The 16,153-nt window shown below is 43.2% G+C and overlaps 1 long non-coding RNA gene across 2 annotated transcripts in view; it reads right to left on the reverse strand.

Moving 5' to 3' along the window:
- Window positions 1-8,376: 8,376 nt before the first annotated feature.
- LOC146006989 (uncharacterized) overlaps window positions 8,377-16,153 on the reverse strand; it is a 40,494-nt gene continuing 32,717 nt past the window's right edge. The window contains exon 3 of one of the 2 annotated variants that reach the window (XR_014444169.1): window positions 8,377-8,825. This is a non-coding gene — a long non-coding RNA (uncharacterized LOC146006989). Of the gene's footprint in view, window positions 8,834-16,153 lie in introns of both variants that reach the window. The other variant, XR_014444168.1, reaches the window with a different exon arrangement.

Consider the following 16,153-nt stretch of genomic DNA (forward strand, 5'->3'; position numbering starts at 1 on the left):
CGGAATGAACACCGCCGAGAAGGCAAGAGAATGTCTTTCCGCCCATTGAACAATCGGGCGTACCTCCTGCATAGCCCCGCGACTGCGTGTTCCACCCTGATGGTTGACATATGCCACCGTCGTGGCATTGTCTGACTGAATTCGGATTGGCCGTCCTCTGATGAACAAATCTGCATTGAGTAACGCCAGACGAAATGCCCAAATCTCCAGAATATTTATCGGGAGTCTCGATTCTTGAGGGGACCAACGCCCTTGAAAGTGACGTCCCATCACAACCGCTCCCCAGCCCCTGAGGCTGGCATCCGTCGTGATGATCGTCCACTCCCAGACTCCGAACCGACGGCCTTCCAAAAGATTGGCTGTATGGAGCCACCATTAAAGAGACAGACGGCTGCAAGGCGACAGAATCACCGTCTTGTGCATGTGGACATGCGAACCCGACCACTGTCTTAGGAGGTCGAGTTGAAAGGTTCTCGAATGGTACCGGCCGAATGGAAGGGCCTCGAAAGAGGCCACCATTTTGCCCAGCAACCGAATGCAAAGGTGCACTGACACCCTCCGAGGACGAAGGACCCGTTTTACCAAGTCCTGGAGGGATAAAATCTTCTCCAGAGGAAGGAAAACCTTCCGTGCATCTGTGTCCAGTATCAATCCTAGAAACAAAATTCTTTGGGAAGGAACCAGCTGGGATTTCCCATAATTTAGAATCCAGCCATGATGTGTCAAAGTTTGACAAGTCACATGAATTGCTTGCTTCAGCTGATCCTTGGACCCGGCTTTGATCAACAAATCGTCCAAGTAATGAACAATCTTGACTCCTTGAGTGTGCAGCAAGGCGACCATGACCGCCATTACCTTCGTGAACAGGCGTGGCACCGATGACAGGCCAAAGGGCAGTGCCTGAAACTGAAAATGTTGGTCCTTGATTGCAAAACGAAGGAATCTCTGGTGAAGGTCGTAAATGGGAACATGCAGATAGGCATCTTTGATGTCCAAAGATGCCAAATATTCCCCCGGTTCCAGTCCTGCCACTACAGACCGTAGTGACTCCATCTTGAACTTGTGGTACGTTATGTACTCGTTTAATTTCTTTAAATTCAAAATTGGTCTTACCGAAAAGTCCGGCTTTGGAACGAGAAAAAGAGGAGAATAAAAACCCTCCTTGCGTTGATCGTCCGGAACCGGCATTACCACCCGGGCTGACAACAACTGCTGAATCGCCTGGAGCAGTAACTGACAGTCCTTTTCCGCGTGGGGAAGGCCCATCGTGAAAAATTGTTGAGGAGGAGAACCGGCAAATTCTAGTTTGTATCCCCGAGACACAACCGAGAGAACCCAATTGTCTTTGCAGGACTTTCCTCAGGCCTGCCGAAAATCCAGAAGTCGCGCTCCTACTCTGGGATCCCCAAGGTAGGAGGGAAGGGAGTCATGCTGTGGGTTTTTCTGGCTGCTTGGCGTCTGAATGATGGGAGCCAGGATTTGCGGAAGAAGTGGCGCCACCAAAACCTCTGCCTCTACCACGGGACGAGGTAAAGGAGCCTCTAGATTTCCCCCTAAATTTTGGTGCACCCCGAAAGGAACAAAAAGTCGGCCCCTGGTAGGGCTTTTTAGGAGGAGGTGCCGAGGAGGGAAGGAAAGTAGACTTCCCCCCTGTAGCTTGAGCAATTAACCTGTCCAGCTCTGGACCGAAAAGGACATTCCCCGTAAAGGGAAGGGCCTCCTCCGCTTTCTTGATATCCGCCTCCGCCTGCCAGGACTTGAGCCACAAGGAACATCTGGCTGTGATTGACAGGGCCGAAATTCTAGCTACAAGCGATGCCGAATCTTTGGCGGCCTCTCCTATGTACGCTGCGGATTCCCGCATCTGATCAGCCAACTGAGCTAATTCCTCAGGAGACCTCTGTTCCTCCAAATCCTTGGACAAATCCTCTGCCCATTTCTCCATGGCCCTACTGACCCAGGAGATAACAAAAATAGGGCGTAAGGAGACACCTGCCGTGGAAAAGATATGTTTAAGCCCAGCTTCCAAACTCCTGTCTGGAGCCTCCATAAGGGCCACCGCTCCGGGAATGGGAAGAGCTGCTTTCTTTGAAAGCTTAGACACCGAAGCATCTGCTAAAGGCAGGTTCTCCCATTTCGCCCTGGCTTCAGGTGCAAAAAGGTAAGATGCCTTAAAACGTATAGACAATTGAAACTTTTTCTCAGGTGATTTCCATATGTCCAAAAGAGGTTTCTCCAACTCTATGGACTCAGGAAAAGTTACCGCAGCCCTGATCGGACGGCCGAAAATAGAAACCGGAGATTCCTGCTCAGCAACATTAAGGGTGACCTTAATCGCCTGAATCAAGGCCTCTAAGCCTTGGGCCTCGTCCTGATTCCTCCCTTGCTCCTCCTCCACTGGAGCAAAAGTATCATCCTGACACTCTCCATCTTCTAGAGGATCAACTTCTCCATCATCTGAAGAGTCAACCTGCAATAGCAAAGGAGCACCCCTCTTTTTAGGGGAAGGAGGGGCACTGGACTGCGGAGGCATGCCGGATGACTACACCAATGAATCAACCGATTTAATTAAGTCCCTGGCCCACAAAGGCTCAGCAGAAGACATAGAAGCCAGGTGAGAGTGTAAAATCTCCATGTCCCTGCGGTACGTTGCCAGCTCAGATGCTAAGGTAGCTAACACACTTGTAACCCCTTCAGCATTAAAAAGAGCAGCAGGCTGCTGTGCAGTCCCCTTATAGCAATCTTTACATAGTGAAACCCCCTTCACATGCTGGGTAAACCGTAGGTTACACTGAGTGCAAACAAACAGCTTCTGGGAAGCCTTGGAGTGAGAACCCCGTGCAGCCATAATACACTGTGGCTTACAAACTTCCCACACTCACCACACAGCTAACACACACACACACAGGTAGCAGTGAGACCCCAAGCAGTGGAGAAGAGATATAATAGGGGGAGAGGAGCTCACCTTCCCCGAATTAGGCCCACCAGTAAACTCCAATAAGGGACTCCTATCAGGAGACCCTTCCACTCACCCAGCGCAGTGAAGCACCTCCAGACTGGGTGAAGAAACCGGGTTTGCTGTCCTGTTTTGGAAGGACCGTTGAGGCATAGCAAACAATTGAGAGGCAGCGTGGGCAAGAGAATGGCGCTGCTGCGCCGAGGACCTTTAAACCGGAAGAGACGCTTAGCCACGCCTCCTCCGTCCTCCGTCCCAGCGCGCACTGAGCACAGCGGCGCTGCGAGACTGTCTGCCTCTCTGCTGGACCAGCTCGCATTCCTGGTCCAGCCGTCACCTGGCGCACTGCGCCCTCCAGCCCTGATCTCTCCAGCGGGTGACAGAGCCATGGACCCATAACGCAAGCCGCAAGCTTGCGTTATGTGCCGATGTACCGATGTGCCGGCGGCTGGGGTCAGTAGCGTGCGCTGCAGGCAGTTCCGCTCTGACCCCCCAGAGAGCTTCTCCAACAAAGCAGGCAGCCAGCAAACAGCCCTGGCTGCCTGAAAACACTTTAAAATAAAAATAAAATAAAAATTTCAAAGACAAAGAGACACAAGCAGGAGCTCCATGCCCAGGGATCCTACTCCTCCGGGCACTAAACTAAGACTGGAGTCTGAGGGGGGGATAGAGAGGGAGGAGCCATACCACACTTCAAGTTCTTAAAGTGCCAACTCCTCCATAACACCACACTATCCCCCCAGCGTAGTACTTCAGTGTCCCTAAGGATGAAGGAGAAATAAAAGTTAAATTTTATTGACAATTTCTTCGAGTGCACCACACAGAGAATTTTTTTTACTTGAATTGTATCTGTTCAGTGTCCAGTGGTAGCACGCCCCCATTCTCTCATCATATACTATTGAACTTATACTCGTGAGGGGGTTCTATCATATGTGAAGGCATTATTTTCCCATGCGACAGGCAAAATCCTGCTTTTTCTCTGCACTATATACCATACTTTTTTTTTTAAGGCTACACTATTAATTTTTTTCTATTACTTGACACGTGCTTTGAAATAGGTCAGATTTATTACAATCTGTACTTGGTTATTAGAATTGCTTTTTTTCCAACCTACCCAATTTAACCATTTGTTTCCTTACGTCTGTCTTGTACCTTTCTGATCAGACAGTCCTAACACAATGGCTCACCACTGTAAAGGTTCCCTAGAGAGAAGGCAGCTAATTCTAAAAGATCAAAGGCTGCCTCAATAATAAAAAAGCAAACACAGAGTCATTTAACCGGCTGTCAGTCTTGTTAGATTATTTTATGCATTGCTTGCAGCCTTGCATTACTCTGTTTTAAAATGACATGGCAACTTGTGATTAGATAGTAAATTTACTGTTTGAATAGAACGAGTCTTAAAAAAAGCCATCAATGCGTAGAGCTAATACAGAACAGCATGCTTGACTGCCTGTGTGAACATTTCTGAGGTAAAGTTCTTAAGGTTTCACCTTGCACACAAATAGGCTGAGGCAGAGTTGAATGTAAGTCAGTTTTTTGGATGAATTTTGTATTGTTTTTACCTTGTATCTTCATGGGGTACAAGTAAATGTATTATTATTTAGTAACTGTCAGTATATAGCATACTATACAGTATATATAGTAGTCAGATTATGGAACAGATGTATTAAGGCTAGAGCAGAGATAAACTCAGTAGCGTAACTAAAAACACAGCTCCCCCTGCCAAAAAATAATTTGGCCCCCACACAGGGACAGCACAGGTACAGAATAAATACAGTACCTGTGCTGCTTTTATCTGTTCAGAAGGAGAACATCCTCCTCTTCACAAGTAGCAGTGTCCTCACTAGGGGGAGCGGCAGGCTGGGTGGAAGCCAGGAGAGCTTCCTGGATATTTGCAGTGTAAGTGCAGTTTTTTTTTTTGTTTTTTTTTTGGGGGGGGGGATAATTTATTTAATCGAATAAAGTATAGTACTGCTACAACAAGTGTCTTTTGAATGCCGGGTACAGTACACACTAGATGACATGAAAATGATACAATGTCACTACTGATTTCCCTGCAACTCCCAGACAAACAGTATCGTTCGTATACACTGTGCAATCTTGCAAAAAAAAAAGTAAACGGCAACATCAGTAGTATGCAGCCATTGAAGATCTGTTCACATTGAGGGGACGTCGCCAACGACCAATGGGAGCCTGCATTGTTAATGATATAGTGTGTACACACTGGACGGTGTAACAAATTTGGCATTACAAATGGTCATTATCAGAAAAATAGTTTCAAATGTTGCATAATGTACACCCTGCCTTAAACATATGTAATGAACCTTTAAGATTCTATAGCAAGAATACAATTAAACTTAATATGGTTAAAAAAAACTAAAAGAAACTAAAGTTGTCTGTAATAATCTTCTTATAGTATAGTTATAGCCATACAAATATAGAATTTACGTTAATATATACACAAGTTAAGATTCCACATTTTTTGCTTTTTTTTTCAAACACATCAGCTATCTAAACTGTGATTAAGGCACAAGGAGGAAGTTTAATTTTCTATTGTGTAGGCTATATTTGCATCTGACCCATGCTTTCGAATTAACATTTTAATAAGCTGAGCAGCTATGGCATTATAACTACCCTCTGTAATTGGTTTACCGTAGAATAAATCTGGCCTGTAGCAACATGCACCTCTGTAACGTAATATTGCAGAGCATTAAATTGGTGACTTGATTATGTTCTGCAAAGCTATGTTCCCACAAATAGGGATCTTCACTAAACAAATGAGGGCTTGTTAATGCAGTTTTTTAGATTTCATATAAGATCGTCCTTAGGGGGGGAAGAAATGTAGTGAATGTGCTGGACATCAAGGATTCTGCTTCACTCTACAAATTATTCTATCTGAGCCTTAGTTACATTTTATACAGCATAATATTACATTACAAAGTTACCTTCAGAAAACCTATAGTACTGAATAATCATTATATCATTACTGCAGACAATACTGAAAATAAAAATAAATAAATAAACCTTAAGTAATTACCAGGTTAGTAATTAACAGGATACCAGTATGATGGGCAACCAACATGAGCTTGGAGATTTTGAATTTAGACTAGGGATGGTCATCCATGATTCACAATTATCAATACTTTATGACCAAAAGTTGAATGCTTATGCCAGGCATGTCCAAACTATGGCCCTCCAGCTGTTGTAAAACTACAAGTCCCATCATTCCTTGCCACAGTTTTGCTATTAAGGAATGCTAAAGCTATTGCAAGGCATGCTGGGATATGTAGTTGCACAACAGCTGGAGGGCCGCAGTTTGGACATGCCTGGCTTATGCCATCATTGGGAGAGGAACAAATGGTTTGTCTCCATCGATGGTGCAGAATAATGTATTTTTGAAAGGTGCTAAGTTATTGTAATGTGGGCCATTTACTAAATGAACTGGGATGACTATCGAATTGATGAAACCATTGATGGTCTGACATAACATAGTTGGTGACCTCTGATGGTCACTCATAGTTTTGCCATTGATTGTGAGCACACAGATGGCCATCCCTACTTAAGACCAGGCATATTTAACAAGTGACCTTCTATGCACTGTGAAACTACATATCCCTGCATACCCTACAACAATATAGCTATTAAATCATGCTAAAACTGTGACAGGGCATGCAGGGATGTGTAGTCCCTTGGCTGTTCCAAGGTCCCTTGTTGAAAACTCCTGTTTTAAGTAGTCAGAGGTACATACTATAAAGAACATCTGTAAAAGAAGCAGGGGAATGGAGATAGAGTTTGCATACAAGTGCAACATGTCTATATTTTCTCTTTATAAATATATTCCAAATTTTCTATATAGATTTTTTTCTTTTTGTTTATCCATTACTTGACCATACAAAACAACCATCTAAAACCTATATTGTATGCTGGAGCTTATTTATTTACAGTTTCTTTTATAGCGCAGCAGATTCCATTGCATTTTACAGCACTAGACAGTGATAAAACAAACTGGGTAACAACAGACAGACTTGGAGGTAGGAAAGCCCTGCTCCAAGCTTACAATGTATAGGCATATAGGAGGGAAACATAAGGACAGGCACCAGTAATAGCATAGCTTGTAGGTCCAGAAGATAAGCTATATAATACATAAGTGCCTCAGAGGGTTATGCGTATAGAACTTAAATATGATAGGCTTGCCTGAAGAGGTGAGTTTTCAGGGAACGCTTGAAAATTTGGAGGCTAGTGGAGAGTCTTACTGTGCATGGAAGGGTATTCCATAGGATGGGAGAAGCCTGATGAAAGTCCTGTAATAGTGAATGGGAGCTCATGATCCGCGCAGAAGCAAGATGCAGATCTTGTGCAGAGTGGAGTGGTCGAGATAGGAGATATTTTGTGATAAGTAAAGAGATATATGCTGGTGCAGTATGGATAATAGCTTTATATGCGAGTAGAAATGTTTTATATTGAATATGGTAAGATACAGGCAAACCAATGGAGGCATTGGCAGAGGGGATCAGGAGACGATGAGCGTCTTGCAAGGAAGATCAGCCTAGCAGCAGCAGCATTTAAAATGGATTGCATTGGCGAGAGTCTATTCTTGGGAAGACCAGTTAGGAGACTATTGCAATAATCAATGTTGGATATAATGAGTGCGTGGATAAGAGATTTAGTAGTGTCTTGTCTGAGATACGGTCGTAACAAGATTTGGAGACAGATTGAATGTGGGGAAAAAAGGACAGTTCAGAGTCGAGGATGGCCCCTAGGCAACGAGCTTGTGGGGTAGGGTAGATTGTTGAGTTGTCAACAGTTAACAGTTATGGAGATATCAGGATGGAAACTGTTCTTGGCTGGTGGGAATATAAGTAATTCTGTTTTGGAAATATTGAGTTTGAGTTGGCGAGAAGACATCCAAGTTGAGATGACAGAAAGACATTCAGAGACTCGGCCCACTACCACTGGTGACAACTCTGGGGTTGATAGATTTGAGTATTAGCTGCATATAAGTGATACTGAAATCCGAAAGAGCGGATTTGTTTTCCAAGAGAGAAAGAATAGATTGAGAAAAGCAGAGGACCTAACACTGGAGCTTAAAGTATTTCTGTGTGTACCATATTAAGTTGGGGTGTGGTATGCGCCTCCGACAGTAGGGATCCCGACACAGTGCTTAATATATTTACCACCACTGTGTTTTCATTTAGCTTTAAATTACATTTTGCATGTGAACCTAACAAATAGAACCAAGCTAATCACTATTTGTAAGCATACTTTACATTTTTGAATTTTGTTGTTTTTAAAGTTCTATAACAAAATATAATAGTGTAACATTCAAGATAAAATAGTAAAGAACACTATACAGGTATGTACGCTAATACAGACGCTAAAAAGACAGGTTTATTAAGACATGTAAAGAGTACAGTATATACAGTAAATTGTTATTTTTTTATCTCTGAAAGAAAATTAAAATCTTATTGTAACGCTTTTAAAAAGTTCCAGAGTAGAGAATATAACAAAAGAGAGAGGGTACTTTTATATCAAGGATAATGAAAGCACATTTTCCTCATCTTAACCACATATCTTTTTAGCCTTTGCCACTGTATCGAATATGAATTTCCATACACCTATTCTTCTGTACTGAACCATTTTCCGTTGATCTTTTGCCTCTTTAGTCTATAGAATGTTAAACCGATAAAAAGTGAGAGCAGCGGTAATTCACAAATGGCCAAATTGATTTTCTTTCCACGAGGGACTTCAGCATTCACTCCTCTCTCAGGCTGGAAGAAAACTGCATAATTGCAAAATAGGTTGAATCTGATGATAGGGTTGTGTGCAGAACTCCTTCAGCCCAGTCACGGTCAATGTCTGAATCGCAGGTCTGAAACACTGCAGAAGGTTTTATTATAGTGTATGTTATACTGATAAAGACTAAAGATTTAGCGCAGACATAAGTTTTTAACATTTTTACTTTCCTTTCTTTTTCATTATTAAATCGAAGAGAAATACTATCTGAACTCATGAGATTAAAAGGACATTAATACTGTACTTTGACATCTAGACCAATGTTGGCAAGATATTGATTGTAAAGTGAAGTGAATTTAGACATTGAGCAGAAGCTAGTTTAGACATATGTCCTTGCCTGCACCTCATGTCATCTGCGTGTCTACCCCTCCCTCTACATTATAAGCTCCTTTAAGTAGGTCCCTCTTCCCTCTCATTCTTACAGCTCTCTTCTATCGCACTTCAATTAAAGCACTCTTCTACTCAGCGACCATCTAGAACTGCAGCTCTTCTCAATCTTAATCATTCATCTCTTCCAATGGCAGCTTTTCCCTGGTAGTACACTACTCCTTTGTCTACATCTCAGTTGTATTGTGTATGGAGAATTGTGGTGCTACTGTAATTCTTACCTTAGTCTCACAGGGGCACATTTATTAAGTTCAGTGAAGTGATAAAGTGTCTGGAGTTTTATCACTGGCAAATCAGCTCCTACATGTGAAGTTACAGGCTTGGTTTGAAAAATGACAAGTAGGAGCTGATTGGGTGATAAAAACAAGACATTTTATCACTTCACCGAGCTTGATAAATCTACCCTTCAGTTACACTAATGTATAGTTCCGTGTACCCTGTATTGTTCTAATGTGTGCCATATGTATGGTGCTGTGAACCACATGTAGCATCTTCAAACAAATTGAACAACACAAATAACAACAATCCAATTCTGAGTTGGGTATTTTAGAGAAAAAAGTGGCAAGGTGATTACATGGAACCACCCTAATGTGTCAGAGTGTCATAAAAGTGGATCAAATGGACAGTGTTATTCTGAGTTATGAGTACAGTATCTCTGAACCTAGGATGAAAATATTAAAACTGGCCCACGGATTTGCATGGGCAATCTCTAATATGCCCCAATGCATGATGGTCAATCCCACTGCACTAGAGAGCAGCAACTTGGTGGGTAGAATCATCGATTTTCTTGGGTGAATGATTAAGTCTATAAAAATTACAACCCAGAACCTACTCTGCCTGTGCAATAAAAAACAGGCTGATTGAGTGTAGGAGCTGACATCACATGCTCTCCCTGAAAATTCTTGGGCATACCTGCATTTTCCCAGAATGCCCAGAAAATGGTCAGTTACCACTGGGTGTTAAACCTCCCCAAGTCTCATTTGATGCCCACACAGAGACTTCAGTTTCTGGGGATAATTTTGAACACTCACCTACATCAGGTACTTCTTCCAGAATCCAAATCAGTGGACATCCGTCAGCTGTTGCTACAGATCCTGGGATCCCCAAGCCCATCAGTTTGGCAGGGAGTGAAACTGCTCAGCAAGATGGTGGCAACCTCTGAGAGACTGCAGTTTGAAAGGTTTCACTAGAGGATTTTTCAGTGGAACATTCTCTCATGTTGGTCAGGGAATGCAAAGACCATGAAACAGGAACGGTTGTTGCTCTCACGAGACAAGGGAGTCCCTGATCTGGTGGATGGATCTGGAGACTCTGCAGCTGGGGCATTCCCTCCGCTCGTGGGAGTGGCTGGTTATCACAACTGATGCCAGTTTCAGGGGCTGGGGGGCAGTAGCTCTTCATTTAAGGTTGCAGGGTCTGTAGTCCAGGGAAGAATCTAGGCTGCCGAGAATCTGAGGATTGGACATGACAGCCATCACTTTTGTAAAGACCCTCGGTGCTGTGGCCAGACCAAAAGGCAGAGCCTGGAACTGTAAATGGGTCTCCCCTATTGCAAAACGTAGTAAGGACTGATGTTCCTTGTAGATAAACACATGCAGATAGGCATCTTGGATATCCACTGATGCTAGAAATTCCCCCGGTTCTATGCTTAATAACACTGAACCATCTTGAGAAAGTTTCTGGTAACATAGAAATGAAAAGCGTTAACTAACGTCACTTCTGCTCCACGTCACCATGCTTGCACCCTCGTCGATTCATCATGTCTTCTCAGCTATTGGGCGGTCACGTCCAATAGCTGAGAAAACGAAATTAATCAATGGAGGTTGCAAGCGTGGTGACGTGGAGCAGAAGTGACGTTAGTCAACGCGTTTCGTTTCTATGGTTACCAGAAACTTTCTCAAGACACTATCGGCTTTACTTAACTGCCTGATTCAGCAGGCACGAACTCTCACTGTTCCTCCCACACCATAGTAAGCCGACTCGGTCACTTCCATTTACAACAGCGGGTGGAGTTTACTCCCCGCCAACTGGCACATATCCAAGCCACAGGTATTTATCTGCTACAGTGGGTTGAGCCACAGAAACATCAGGCTCCCCGCCTTTCATAAAGCACGTCTATCTGCCACGGAGGGTGAGATATCTATTGCTAATATACGCTACAGACTAACCCACAGGCCCGAACAGACAGCTTTGTGCGTGTTCTGCATACATGCTAAAGGGCTCTTTGCGTGAAATTGCCTCACTTCTCCTTACTAATCCATTAGCTCAGGCATCAACCTCTAACAACTACTAATACCCTGTGTTATTTTTGCCACGGAGATCCTTATGCAAGCATGACTGACTAATTGGTTTTCTATTTGATGCTATATCTAGCTTTATACTAGTATTATTTTCTATATTGTTTTTTAATATATTTTCACTGTATCCACTGAATAAATTTTTATATATTGCTTCCTACGGTATATGGAATATTAAATAGATATAAAAGTTTCTTAAAGGTGTGTCCAGTATTCATTTTGTTTATTGGTACTCTCCCAGAGCATTATATTCACTAATTAGCGCAAACTGTTATTACCTCCATGCTTAATAGCACTGAATGTAGAGATTCCATGCGAAAATGGTCTACACACAGATGCAGGTTTAAAGACTTTCAATTTAGAATAGGTCTGAAAGACCCGCTCGGTTTGGGGACCAGAATTTTTTTTTTTTATAAAATCCTTTCTTTCTTTCCTCCTGAGTTACCGGGACCACAACCCCCTTGTCGATGAGAGATGTTGCTGCCCCCAAAAGAGCAGTTCGCATTCGAGCTTCCCATGGCAAAGGAGTAGGGAGAAATCTTCTTGGAGGAGACCCCATGATATTTATCTCTTGGAAACAATGGAATAAACTAAAGGAACCATGGTGGAATTTTTCCACCAGTCCCGAAATTGCAGGAGGCGACCCCCCACTCTGAGGCCAGAACGGGGAGTCTCCGCCCCGTCATGCAGAGGACTTATCCTATCCTTTGGACACATGTTTCTTAGCGAAAGCCCCGTAATGTAATCTGGGGGCCCTTCCTTTACTGGTTAGGAATTTTCCTCTTCCCGCCTATACTTTCTTAAACTCACAATGTTCAAGCAGCTGTCTTCCTCTGACAGATTTAATGTCTGTCTAACAGCAAGGATCATATCCTTAATACCAGGGACAGAAGCTTCAACCTCATCATTCTGGCCCCAGAACGCATCCTCTTCACACACACTCCCTTCCTTAGAGTCTAAATTCAACATGGGGGGGGGGGGGGGGTGTAGAAAATGGGCGTCAAGGACCATTACTCTCAGAGGGCTTGGTAAATTGTTTCATAAAAACCATTCATCTTATGAACGCCCTGTGCAGTATTCTGCATGAACTGCAACATTGCTGGGTCCCCTTGAGATGGGGTTATAGAGTCTACCGAAGTCTGGGAGGATGAAAAATGGCCAGGAGACTCTTCAAGTCTTCTCTTTGCCTGTTTAAAGCCTTCACAAAAGGCATTCATGGACCTCCCCATTGCAGCTGTCCACGCAGGTTCAGATTGCTCAGACCTCTGGGCTTGTGCACCACTGGGCACAGACTCACATGAGGTGCACAAATCCCCTCGATCCATCTGTTCAAATGTTAACTTAACCCCACAGAACTTGCAGTTAATTAACATGGCCGGTGCTTCCTCCCCTAAGGCAGCAGCATTACACCCTTCAGTCATGACAAAAGACACAGTGCACAATGTCAGGCAAATGCACAGAATTATGTAGCAGTGTACTTATCTGTCTGCTTTTCTGCCAGTGATCCTCTGCGATCAGTGGGAGAAGTGCTGCCCAGGAGAAACGTTATCCTCTGTGCTGTGCATGAGAAACCCTGCTTCAGCTCTGCAGTCTGGAGAGAAAAGGGAGCCAGCACACAGAGCATGAAGAGACAAAGTCTCTGCTTCAGTGGGGAAGTACAGCCTCTTGGTGACTTTCCCCCTTTTGCCACTGGTGTTTACCTCAATTCCAGTGCCTACCCTTCACTATGGGACCACTGGGCAGCATCCAGCAGCGCTGGACTACTGTAATAGACCTCACCTCGCCAAGGGATTTCAGTCTATAAGATCTACAAGATGGTGGCTGCCATCATGGGGGGTCCATCCCCCATGATCCCCCTCTACTCAGGTAGTCGGTTCAGGACATCCCCAGAGCCCAGGAAAACCACTCTTGCATAGAGGTTAAGTGCTGTGCAGAGGGAGCAGACAGCGTCCCTCTGCATACAGAGAGCTGAAAGGCCATGCTTCGGTCAGCCTCTGCTGCGCTCTCAGTGTGTGAAAACTTCTGTAAAGAAGTAACACACTGGAAAAACCTGCACTAACTAGTGAATTAATAAAATAATAAACACCTAGCTACTCTAATCCAGTAAAACAAACAAAGAAAAAATGGCTGCAGTCCGTCAGCCCAGTACCCACTCCTGTGGGCACATAAAATGAACTGAAGTATCCTGGGATGCAGAAGGGAGGAGCCTGCTTCCAAAGAAGTCAGCATAGGTGCCTTTACTCCTGTGGACAATCATACATCCCAAGGTTAGCGGTGTCACCAGGATGGACGAAAGATAAATCCCCTTTATTTGTAAACAGGACAGCAGCCTCCACCCCCTGGTAAAATCTTCAAACTGCAGGAATGGACTAGCAGTGGAAGTGACTTCCCATAGGACCAGACAGCGCAGGGAGGTGTTTTATCCTCCTAGGACTGCCAGTCCATATTGCAATAGCAGAGAGAGCAATTCCCATGGGAAGCAACTCCCCTACTAATATTGCAGCATTTTTTTTTAATCCTATCGGCTGAAGCTGATGTAGTCCATAATATCCCTGCTGTATACTAGCAGTGTCAGGGTAAAACCTGCCCCTGGACTTAAGCCCTGGCCCTACTGTTACCTTACTTATGCTTCAATGACATCACTGGCAGGACATGGAGCCAGTAGACCAGACATGTCCAAACTGTGGTCATCCAGATGTTGTGAAACTACACATCCCAGCATGCCTTGCCATAGTTTTAGCATTCACTAATAGCAAAACTGTGGCAAGGCATGGTAGGACTTGTAGATTCACAACAGCTGGAGGGCCATCATTTGGACATGCCTGCAGTAGACAGACACGCTGGCCAGACAGGTAAGCAGATGCCCTTGGATAGGACATGGAAAGAAACCACTGTGTTCGCTGTTAATACTTGAAACATTTTCAACTACAATATAAAATTTAGAATAGATCAACAAAGCAAGTTGAAAATGATGAAAACTATTATGTTATACAATAATACAAAATACAATACCTGGTACCAGTCTTTAATAATGAAAATACACACCAACCAACCATAAAGGGAAATAACTGTTACTACTGTACTGCAATCCTTATAGAAAAGCACAAATAAATATCATCGACCCACAAAGGCTACAATGTGATTAGCATGGTCACATCAATTGTGCAGCTATACTTATTGCTCTAACTTAACCCCTTCATGACAGAGCCAGTTTGTGCCTTCATGACAGAGCCCTTTTTTTCAAATCTGACATGTCTCACTTAAGTGGGGATAACTTTTTTTTGCTTTTACTTATCCCAGTGATTTTGAGATTGTTTTCTCGTGACACATTGTACTTCAAGTTAGTGGTAAATTTTGGTCGATACAGTCTGTGTTTTTTTGTGAAAAATACCAAAATATCGTGAAAAAATGGAAAATTTAGCAATATGCAAAATGTCACATTTTCTGCTTGTGAGACAAATAATCATACCACTCAAAATAGTTAATAACTAACAAAGACCATATGTCTACTTTATGTTGCAATCATTATTTCAACCCCCTTTTCATTTTTTTGGACACTAGGAGGCTTCAAATATGACTAGCAAATTCTCAAATTTTCAAGAAAATTTCAAACTCTGATTTTTTTAGGGACCAGGTCAGTTTTGATGTGACTTTGAGGGACTTGTATGTGAGACACCCCCATAAATGATGCCATTTCAAAAACTGCACCCCTCACAGTATTCAAAACAGCATTTTGGAAGTTTGTTAACCCTTTAGGTGTTTCACAGGAATTAAAACAAAGTGTAGGTGAAATTTCAAAATTTCATTTTTTTTGCAGAGTTTCAATTTTAATACATTTTTCTAACAAATACAGTACATTTTACTAGAGAAATGTGACTAAAAATTGATTCCCCCAATTCTTTGGTTTTCATAAATATCCTATATGTGGCCCTAGTGTGCACGGTGACCAAACCACAGGCTTCATAATAGAAGGAGCACCTACTTGATTTTGGAGCCTCCTTTTTATGAGATTATTTTTTAGGCACCATGTAGGTTTCTAGGCACCATAAGATGCTAAAAGTTAGGAACCCCCCCACAAGTGACCCCATTTTGCAAACTACACCCCTCAGGGAATTCATCTAGGGGTATAGAGTACATTTCAAACCCCCCGAGGTTTCACCAATTGTGGTACAACTGGGTAGTGAAAATGAAAAAAAATAATTTTTCATTTTCACAGCTCAGTTGTATCAAAATTGGTGAAACCTCGGGGGGTTTGAAATGTACTCTATACCCCTAGATGAATTCCCTGAGGGGTGTAGTTTGCAAAATGGGGTCACTTGTGGGGGGGTTCCACTGTATGGGTGTTTCGGGGGTCATTCAACCAGAATCTGTGCTGCAAAATCCAAAAATCACTCCTTCCCTTCTGAGTCCTGCCATGCACCCAACTGGTATTTTTTGGTCACATGTGAGGCATTGCCGTACCCGGGAGAAATTGGGGCACAGATTTTGGGGTGCTTTGTCTCCTTCATTCCTTGTGAAAATGAAAAATTTTGAGCCAGATCTGCATTTTTGTGTAAAAAAATTTAATTTTTTACACAAAAATGCAGTTCTGGCTCAAAATTTTTAATTTTCACAAGGAATGAAGGAGACAAAGCACCCCAAAATCTGTGCCCCAATTTCTCCCGAGTACGGCAATGCCTCACATGTGACCAAAAAATACCAGTTGGGTGCATGGCAGGAC

The sequence above is a fragment of the Crinia signifera genome, chromosome 6 (assembly GCF_055691185.1).
Source record: "Crinia signifera chromosome 6, ASM5569118v1, whole genome shotgun sequence".
NCBI lineage: Eukaryota > Metazoa > Chordata > Amphibia > Anura > Myobatrachidae > Crinia > Crinia signifera.